At 42.3% G+C, this 10,370-nt stretch overlaps 2 pseudogenes; both read right to left on the bottom strand.

Annotated features, from left to right (window-relative positions):
- LOC102839321 overlaps positions 1–8,671 on the bottom strand; it is a 34,326-nt pseudogene extending 25,655 nt beyond the window's left edge.
- Positions 8,672–8,734: 63 nt separating this feature from the next.
- Positions 8,735–10,370, bottom strand: part of LOC102838954 — a 10,550-nt pseudogene continuing 8,914 nt past the window's right edge.

The following is a 10,370-nucleotide window of genomic DNA, read 5'->3' as shown; positions in this document are numbered from 1 at the left end:
TTTTCAATAACCTCATATGCATGTGAAAGCTGGACAGTGAATTAGGAAGATCGTAGAAGAATCGATGCTTTTGAGTTATGGTGTTGGAGGAGAATATTGAAAGTGCCATGGCCTGCCAACAGAACCAGATCTGTTTTGGAAGAAGTGCAGCCAGAGTACTCCTTGGAGGCCAAGATGGCCAAACTTCATCTCTCATACTTCAGACATGTTGTCAGGAGGGACCAGTCACTGTAGAAGGATATCATATTTGGTCAGGTGGAGGGTCAGAGAAAGAGAGGAAGACCCCCAGTGAGATAGACTGGCCAAGTGACAGCATCGATGGACTCAAGAGTGGTAACAGTAGTGAGATTGGCCCAGGATTGGGAAATGTTTCATTCTGCTGCACATAAGGTTGCTATTGGTTGGTACTGACTTGATGGCACTTAACAACAACAATGACAAGAACAACTGGTGAGCTTCAACCACTGACCTTGTAGTTCAAACCAATTTTGCAGTCCACTGCATTAACCCACAGTGCCACACCTAAATGACGTCCTAGGCGTGGCACAGAGGAGTACAGAAAGATGTTTACCTGTGCTTTATTGACTATACAAATGCTTTCTATTGTGGATCATGACAAGCTAGGACAATATTATGGAGAATGAATATTCCAGAACATTTAATTTGGCTCATGGGGAACCTGCACATAGACCAAGAAGCAGTTGTTTGAACAGAACAAGGGAACACTGAGTGGTTTAAAATTAGGAAAGGTTTGCACCAAGGTTATATCCTTTCACCATACTTACTCAGTCTGTATGCTGAGCAAATCTGAGAAGCTGAATTATATGAAGAAGAATGAGACATCGGGATTGGAGGAAGATTCATTAACAACCTGTGATATGCCGATGGTAAAACCTTGCTTGGTGAAAGTGAAGAGGACTTAAAATACTTATGATGAAGATCCAGCCTTTGGTATGGGTTGCACCTCAAAACAAAGAAAACAAAAATCTTCATCACTAGACCAATAAATAACATCAAGCTATATGGAGATACCCATTCAACCTAGCTTCCATGGCTTGATGATCAGAACTCAACTACAGAAAGATAGAAAACATTTTTTTTTTGATAAAGGAAACAAGTGTAAACTGCTACAATTTGATGAACTTGACCTACACTTATAGATGTATTAGCCCAAAATACCAACTGAGAGGGAAGGAGCCTTCACATCCAAGATAAATCTTATCCCCTCTATATACAGGGTTGATAGGGACAGGCAATTTAGACATGGGTTACCTAAAATGAGAGGGGCTATAAAGGCACAAAGGGACTGGCTTACAACTTTTCAAAAGGGAATTTAGTTTCAGAGTGTGTGGGGGAAGGTAGAATCCCCACTGAATAGTTTTCATCTTGTCTGGTGAAAGGAGATGGGGATAAGATTCTTATGATTCAATAGTGAGTAATTGTTATCACGACTAATTGCAACTGCCACAACTGTAAAGGCAGAAGTTTTGTAACAAAAAGAGGGGAGTAGTTAATCTTACAGTTCAGAAACAGAGAACCCTAGGATCATCAAGGGAGAAGAGCAAAAGCAGAATGCAAGACCTTATCCAGAGAAGCAGTGACACCAGAGATGGAGGCAGAGATGGGGACATGGAGAGAGGGAGCAGCTGAGGACTCTAGACTTATAGAAAGAGAAAGGCTGTGTGTTGCCAGTCAGGTGCTGGTGGCCAGAAGGCAGGCTTGCAGAATGTGTCCTTTGGTTGTTTAAATGATTATATATTCTGAGAGTTTTTGTGTATATTCCCCAAGCTCTGCAAAAACAAACCACCACCAACAAAAAAACCCCAGAGGGAATAGAAGCAAATACTGTTGAATGATGATACACAGAGGAGATTGTAATCATTGCAATGAAATGATGAATGTAAAACTGATGTTCCCCTATGTAAACTATTACTCAACTCACAATAAAAACTTTAAAAAAAAAAAATAAGTGGAGAAAAGATTGAAGTTGTCAAAGACTTCAATTTGCCTGAATCAACCATCAACACTCATGGAAGCAGCAGTCAAGAAATCAAATGATGTATTGCATTAGGCAAATCTGCTGCATAAGACCTTTTAAAAGTGTTGAAGAGCAAAGATGTCAGCTTGAGGAGTAAGGTGCGCCTGACCCAAACCATGGTATTTTCAATAACCTCATATGCATGTGAAAGCTGGATAGTGAATAAGGAAGATCATAGAAGAATTGATGCCTTTGAGTTATGGTGTTGGAGGAGAATATTGAAAGTGCCATGGCTACCAAAAGAACCAACAGATCCATGTTGGAAGAAGTGCAGCCAGAGTGCTCCTTGGAGGCCAGGATGGCCAAACTTCGTCTCTCATACTTTGGACATGTTGTCAGGAGGGACCAGTCGCTGGAGAAAGACATCATTGGTAAAGTGTAGGGTCAGAGAAAAAGAAGACCCCCCCCCAATGAAATTGATTGGCACAGTGGCAGTAGCAATAGGCTCAAACGTAGCAACGATTGTGAGGTTGGCGCAGGAACATGCAGTGTTCCGTTTATTGTGCGTAGGATTGCCAAGAGTCGGTACTGACTGGATTGCACCTAACAACACGACATATGCATATGAAAGTTGGATGATAAATAAGGAAGATTGTAGAAGATTTGATGCATTTGAGTTGTGGTGTTGGAGAAGAATATTAAAATTCCATGGACTGCTAAAAGAACAAACAAATCCGTGTTGGAAAATGTACAGTCAAAACGTTACTTAGAAACCAGGATGACAAGACTTCATCTCTCATATTTCAGACATACCATCATTAGAGACCAATCCCTGGAATAGGACCTCATACTAAATAAAGGGGAGAGTCAGTGAAAAAGAGGAAGAACCCCAATGAGATGGTTTAGCACAATGGGAGCAACAATGGGTTCAACCTAACCAGGATTGTGAGGATCTTGTAGGTCCACACAGTGTTTCCTAGTGCACAAGGTCTCTATGAGTCAGACTGACTTGCCAGCACCTAACAACACCTACAAGGGCTCTGGTAGTGTAGTGGTTATGAGTCGGGCTGTTAATCTCAAGGTCAGCAGTTCAAAATTACCAGCTGTTCCGCAGGAGAAGGATGAGGCTTTCTGCTCCCATAAAGATTTATAGCCTCAGAAACCCTGTGCAGGGTTGCTATGGGTCAGAACCGACTCCATGGGACATAATCACCACCAATACCACAAACACCTACGATAACTTCAAAAGCAAACTTTTACAAATGCACTTTTTTACCCCCAAAGTTTTTATTGTGAATTGAGTGATAGTTTACATGGGAAAACATGAATTTTATCCTCTACAAGTATACTTTTTTTTTTTTCAAAGTTCTTATTGTGAATTGAGTGATAGTTTACATGGGCGAACATGAGTTTTACCCTCTACAAATGCACTTTTAAGATGTAACAAGGAGTACCATTCTAGACAGTGGAAATGGTTTCTCAGCACCCATGTCACATGTATGCATAAGGCAGCCATGTGGACTTCATTGCTATCAAGCAATTACATTTACATTTTAGGACATTTTTATATAAAGTAAAAATAATAAACCTGGTGTGGGACCAGGCAGTATTTCTTTCTGTTATGCATCAGTTCCCTATGAGTCAGAACCAAATTGACAACACCTAGCAAAAACAACAACAATCCCTAACACTAACCCTTGTCTGAATCCTAACCATAACACTAAATGACGTCCTAGGCGTAGCACAGACCTAGCCATACTCCTAATCCAGACTTCTTATACCTTTGTTGTTGTGTTGAGTTGGATCTGACTCAGAGAACCCTGCGTGGGATTTTGGAGGTGCAGTTGGTGAGTTTGAATCAACTACCTTGGAGTCAGTAGTTCAGTGCCACACCAGGACTGCCCTTATTCCTACCCTCCCTCCCCCACCATCGAAGAAAAAGAAAACGATTTTTGCCTTCAACGACAAACTTGAGCATTGGCTCTCAGTCTTCCCACAGCCTTGAGCATCTTCTTAAGGTATATAGCCTCTTGACTCGGAGCTCCATTCCTTTACATTTTACCTCTTTGAGTTTCATTGAAAAATTTGTATTTTTTTCTTGGAATTCAGTTTATCTTTCTGAAAAATAAATGAAATTCAACTGGAGTCCTTCCAAGACTCCTGTCCTTTAATGTGTGCTAGATGGCATAACCTCATTAAGGGTTGTTGCTGTTGTTAGGTGCCATCGAGTCGTACCAACTCATAGCGACCTTATGCACAACAGAATGAAACACTGCCTGATCCTGGGCCAACCTCACTACTGTTGCCATGCTCGAGCCCATTGATGCTGCCACTTTGCCAATGTATCTCCCTGGGGATCTTCCTCTTTTTCTCTGACCCTCCACCTTACCAAACATGATCTCCTTCTCCCAGAAATAGAGCTCATTAAAATTTAGAGGGAACATTGAATCAAAATATTTTGAAATACTTTGTCCATTGTTATTACGTGCCAAGCTGGTTCCCACATATAACAAGCTGTTATTACTGAGTACCGTTCAACCAGTTCCAACTCATAGTGATCCTGATCAGGGTTTCTGAGGAGCAGCTGTTGAGTTTGAACCTCTGACCTCACAGTTCAACCTTGAGGTCCAGTGCCTACCCTAAGGCACCACATTTCTGAAATGCAGCTGGTGAATTTGAACTGTGACCTTGGGTCAAGTGCTTATTCTATGGTGTCATACCAGGACCCTAAGAAAGACCCTTGGATTATATGAATGTAAACTATTCTCCCCCACCCCTAGTCACATCTAAAAAAGAACCTTAGGCTTGCTCATTTATTTGCATAGGTTTACACTGGCCAGATGATTTTCAGATAAATAATGGGAAGTAAAATTCCTTTAAGGGATCTCTTCAAGTCCTTATGTCTTGGCACTAACAGCAACAACATAACATGGCTAGGAGTCCTGGTGTGGTGCTATAGGATAAGCACTGGACTGCTAATCACAAGGTCAGTGGTTCAAAACCACCAGCCACTCCTGAAATACCCTATATAGGCTCACTATGAGAGGGAACCAACTCATCCGCACTGAACAGAAACAATATCATGGCTAAGGAATAATTCAAAAAGGAAACGTATTTTAGCAATATTTAATTCAAAGTCCAACACTCATCTGTCAGTTTGTCTGTCATACGGTGGTTTGGATGTTGTGATTCTGGAAGTCTTGACACCGGTATTTTAAATCCCAGCAGGCTCTTGACCATATGCTATCTCTTGAAATGGTTGAACATTGACCGTTTCTTTTTGGTACAGTGACTCTGTGTATGCCATCCATGGTTTTTTTTAATAAATGTTTGCTGCATCATTCAATATTATTACCATGGTGGTGGTGAGTCAGTTCTCACTTATGTTGTTGTTATGTGCTAGCGACTCAGTACCAACTCATAGCAACCTTATGCACAACAGAACGAAACACTGCCTGGTCCTGGGCCAACCTCACAATTGCCACACTTGAGCCCATTGATGCTGCTACTTTGCCAATCCATCTCGCTGGGGGTCTCCCTCTTTATCTCTGACCCTTCACCTTACCAAACATGATATCCTTCTTCAGTGACTGGTCCCTCCTGACAATATGTCTGAAGTATGAGAGATGACGTCTGGTCATCCTGTCCTCCAAGAAGCACTCTGGCTGTGCTTCTACCAACACAGATCTGTATTGTTTTGGCAGTCCATGGTACTTGCAACATTCTCCTCCAACACCATAACTGTAATGCATCAGTTCTTCTACGAACTTCCTTATTCACTGTCCAGCTTTCGCATGCATATGAGGTTATTGAAAATACCATGGCTTGGGTCAGGTGCACTTTAGTCCTCAAGTTAACATTTTTGCTCTTCAACACTTTAAAAAGGTCTTGTGCAGCAGATTTGCCCAATGCAATACGTCGTTTGATATCTTGACTGCTGCTTCCATTGAGTGTTGATGGTTGATTCAAGAAAAATAAAGTCCTTGACAACTTCAATCTTTTCTCCATTGATAAGAAGGTTGTTTATTCATTCAATGGTGAGGATTTTTGTTTTTCTTACATTGAGATGCAATCCATACTGAAGGCTGTGCTCTTTGATCTTCATCAGTATTTTAAGTCCTCTTCGCTTTCAGCAAGGAAGGTTGTATTATCTGCATATCTCAGGTCATTAATGAGTCTTCCTCCTATCCTGATGCCACATTTTTCTTCATATAACCTAGCTTCTTGGATTATTTGCTCAGCATACAGATTGAATAAGTATGGTGAAACAATACAACCCTGTCATACACCTTTCCTAATTTTAAACTATTCAGTGTTCCCATGTTCTGTTCGCATGACTGCCTCTTGGTCTATGTACAGGTTCCTCATGAGTACAATTAAGTGTTCTGGAATACTCATACTTGGCAATGTTGTCCATAGCTTGTCATGATCCACACAATCAAAAGTCTTTGCATAGTCAGTAAAGCACAGGTAAATATCTTTCTGGTTTTCTGTGCTTTTAGCCAAGATCCATCTAATGTCAGCAATGATATCTCTTGTTCCACGTCCTCTTCTGAATCTGGCTTGAACCTCTGGAAGTTCTCTGTCAAAGTATGTTTATAGCCATTTCTGTATTATGTTTATTAAAACTTTACTCACATGGGATGTCAAAGATATTGTCCGATGATTTCCCGCATTCCGTTGGGATGAGCACCTCTCTTTGGAATGGGCACAAATGGATCTCTTTCAATCAGTCAGCCAGATAGCTGTCTTCCAAATATCTTGGCCTAGATGAGCGTATGCCTCCAGTGCCGCCTCACTTTCTTGAAACATTTCAATTTTTATTTAATCAATTCTTGGAGCCTTGTTCTTAGCCAATTCCTTCAGTGCACCTTGGACTTCTTCCTCCATTATCATTGGCTCTTGATCGTATGTTACCTCTTGAAATGGATGAACATAGACCATTTCCTTTTGGTACAGTGACTCTGTATTCCTTCCATGTTCTTTGATGGTTTCTGCATCATTTAATAATTTACTCAGTGAATCCTTCAATAACGCAAGTCAAGGCTTGAATTTTTTTCTTCAGTTACCTCAGTTTGAGAAATGCTGAGTGTGTTCTTCCCTTTTGGTTTTCTAACTCCAGATATTTGCACATTTTGGTATAATATTTGGCTTGGTCTTCTCGAGCTGACCTTTGAAATTTTCTGTTCAGCTCTTGTACCGCCTCATTTTTTCCATTTGCTTTAGCATCTCTTTGCTGGAGAGCAAGTTTCAGAGTCTCTTCTGACATCCAACCGAGAAGGTGGCAGAAGCAATGGCATAGAACGTTTGGCTGAGGACTGAAGGCCCATGAACTGAGAAAGGCAGTGTGTCTGTGGGCAGGAGGCAGGCTTGTGAAATGAGCCTTGTGGACATTTAAACAGATATATATTTCAGTGTGGTATGTGTACATTAAAAAAAAAAAAAAGTTAACAGAGGTAAATCCTGTTAGCTGATGGTGCATGGAGGGGATTGTAATCATTACAATGATTTGTTGAATGTAAACATGATGTTCTCCTCCTCAAAACTGTCAAAGGCATCAGAAGCAAGGAGTCTGAAATACTGTCACAGCCCAGAGGATCCTAAAGAGACAGGGTCATGAAATGTTATGTGGATCCTGGAGAGGATTCTGTGACAGAAAAGGGACATTAGGGAAGAACTTTTAAAATCTGAATAAAGTGCAGACTTTAGTTAATAATTACGTCCCAGTATGGGCTCACCAACTGTGACAAATGTATCACATTAATGTAAAGTGTTCATAACAGGGAACTGGATGTGGGACATGTAGTACTCTCTTCTACATTTTTCTGTAAATCTAAAATATTCAAAATACAGTTTTCTTTAAAAACAAAAAACAAACTGATGTTCTCCTCTGTATGTAAACCTCACTTAATTCACAATAAAAGCTTTCAAAAGAAAGAGAACAGCTAATACACACACACACACACACACACACACACACACACCCCACCCCACCCCACCCCAAGCTAACATTTCAGGTTTTCAGGATTTTAAACGTTGAGCTGATGACCACAAGGGGGCGGATCAACCCTATCAGCGGTGCCGGGAAAATGATGAGGCTCTCATAGTGTTTGAAACCCCATATAATGTTGCTATGAGAATCGATTTGATGGCAGTGGGTTTAGGTTTAGGATACTAAAGGTGGGCAACACATGTTTATGAGGAGCAAAGAAATTATTTCTCTAAAGAACACGGTATACCATCTTTATCAATTCCCTGTTGTTGTTAAGTGACACCCAGTCGGTTCTGACTCTGGTGACCCTGTATAGGGTTTCCGAAGAGCAGCTGTTGAATTAGATAGAATCTGTGGTTCAAACTGACCTTGTGGTTCACACCCACTTTGTGGGGCAGTGCTTACCCTACAGCACCACACCAGGCCTCTGTTTCCGAAGTGTATTAAATTTTTTTGCTTACTGAAATCTGCCTTTAATATTAAATACGCCTTTCATAAAACCTGGGCGTTTCTATTCGGAAGAGTAAAGAAAGCAACCCGACAGATCCCAGGTCCTAGGAGAAAGAACCAAACACCACCGTCACTAGGTGGAGCGCTCTGTGTCCTCGCACGGAAACACTTCCCAGTAACACCCAGTGTCCCTGAAACCGGAAATGGAAGTGCTCCTGGTCTGGCCGGTAACCGTTGCCGATCAGGTCCATTCTCTGGTGTGAGGTGAAGGAGCGTATGTCTATCGGCGCTCTTCCAGATCCTTTCTTCTTGTCTCACGGTTTAAGGACTCCGCACCGCTCTCCCCCGCGCACGGCCCTCGTCTCCCCGCCGCCCCCGGGCTGCTCCAGCCTTGCGTGACTTCCAGCGGCCTGCGATCCCAGGAACCGACCCATCCCACCCACACCCTCCTGAACCGAAGCTGTTTCCAGCGCGGCGGTGGGCGGCACCTCGTCTCTCCCTGAATTCACAGGTAAAATCGTGTAAACCCTCGCCGATCAAAAGTATACTTTCCAGAATTGCAGCGCCAGGTCATTGGAAGTTTGCGGGAAATGCAGAGTCACCGGCTTCATCGAGGCCTGCGTGGGATTGCCTGCGCCCTGTGCCTCGGGGCAGCCACTCGCTGCACTCCATGGGCTTTCGGAGCCTCACTAAAGCAGGACCTTTGTTAACGATCGCTCATCAGACATATAGGAAGTTGGTTGTTGTTGTTAGTGCCGGGGAGTCGGTTCCGACTCAGAGCGACCCTGTGCACAACAGAACCAAACATGCCCGGTCATGCGCTAACCTCACAATCTTTTCATGAGCCTCCTGCCCTGTGCCCATCCATCTCATTGGGGGTCTCCCTCTTTTTCACGGGCCCTCCACTTTACCCAGCATGCTGCCCCTGCCCAGGGCTGATCTCTCCTGATAATATGTACGAAGTATGACACACAACATCTGGTCATCTTGGCTTCTAAAGAGCATTCTAGCTGTGCGTATTCCAACACACTTGTGGGGGTATTAGGGCACTCCATATGGTGCTTTTAATGTTCTCCAACACCACAACTCAAATGCATTAATTCTATGGTCTTCCTTATTCACTGTCCAGCTTTCGCATGCATATGAGGTTATTGAAAATACCATGGTTTGGGTGAGGTGCACCTTAGGCTTCAAGCTGACATTTTTGCTCTTGATCACTTTTAAAGAGTTCTAGTGCAGCAAATTTTTCCTCAAGTTTCATCCATGTTATGTAGTGGCTTGCAGCCTCCTTGTTGTTCTTCAAGGTAGCATAATATTCCATTGTGTGTGTGTACCACAGTTTGTTTATCCATTCTTCAGTTGATGAGCACTTTGGCTGCCTCCATCTTTTTGCTATTGTGAACAGTGCTGCTATGAACATTGGTGTGCATTTATCTACTCATGTTATATCTTGTATTTCTTGTGAGTAAATACCAAGTAGAAATCGCTGGATCAAAAGGTATTTCTATTTCCAACTTTCTGAGGAAGCGCCAGAGAGGTTGGACCATTTTGCTTTCCAGAGAGGTTGGACCATTTTGCAATTCCACCAGCCATGCAGGAACATTCCAGTCTCTCCACATCCAGGAACATTCCAGTCTCTCTACATCCCCGCCAGCATTTACTGTCCTTTACTTTTTTTAGCTTTGCTGGTATTACTGGTATGAGATGATATCTGATTGTTGTTTTGATTTGCATCTCTGTAATGGCTAGTGATCCTGAACATTTCTTCATATGTTTGTTGGTTGCCTGGATCGCCTCCTTGGTAAAGTGGCTGTTCATGTCCTGTGCCTATTTTTTAGTTGGATTATTTGTCTTTTTCTTGTAGAGGTGTTGTAGTTTCCTATATATTTAGAAATAAGTCCCTTGTCTGATATGTCATTGCAAAAGATTTTTTCCCATTCTGTGGGTTCC

This window comes from Chrysochloris asiatica, unplaced genomic scaffold (assembly GCF_000296735.1).
Source record: "Chrysochloris asiatica unplaced genomic scaffold, ChrAsi1.0 scaffold00530, whole genome shotgun sequence".
Taxonomy (NCBI): domain Eukaryota; kingdom Metazoa; phylum Chordata; class Mammalia; order Afrosoricida; family Chrysochloridae; genus Chrysochloris; species Chrysochloris asiatica.
The sequence above is the reverse complement of the archived record's forward strand: the minus strand, read 5'-3'. Positions and strand labels throughout refer to the sequence as shown.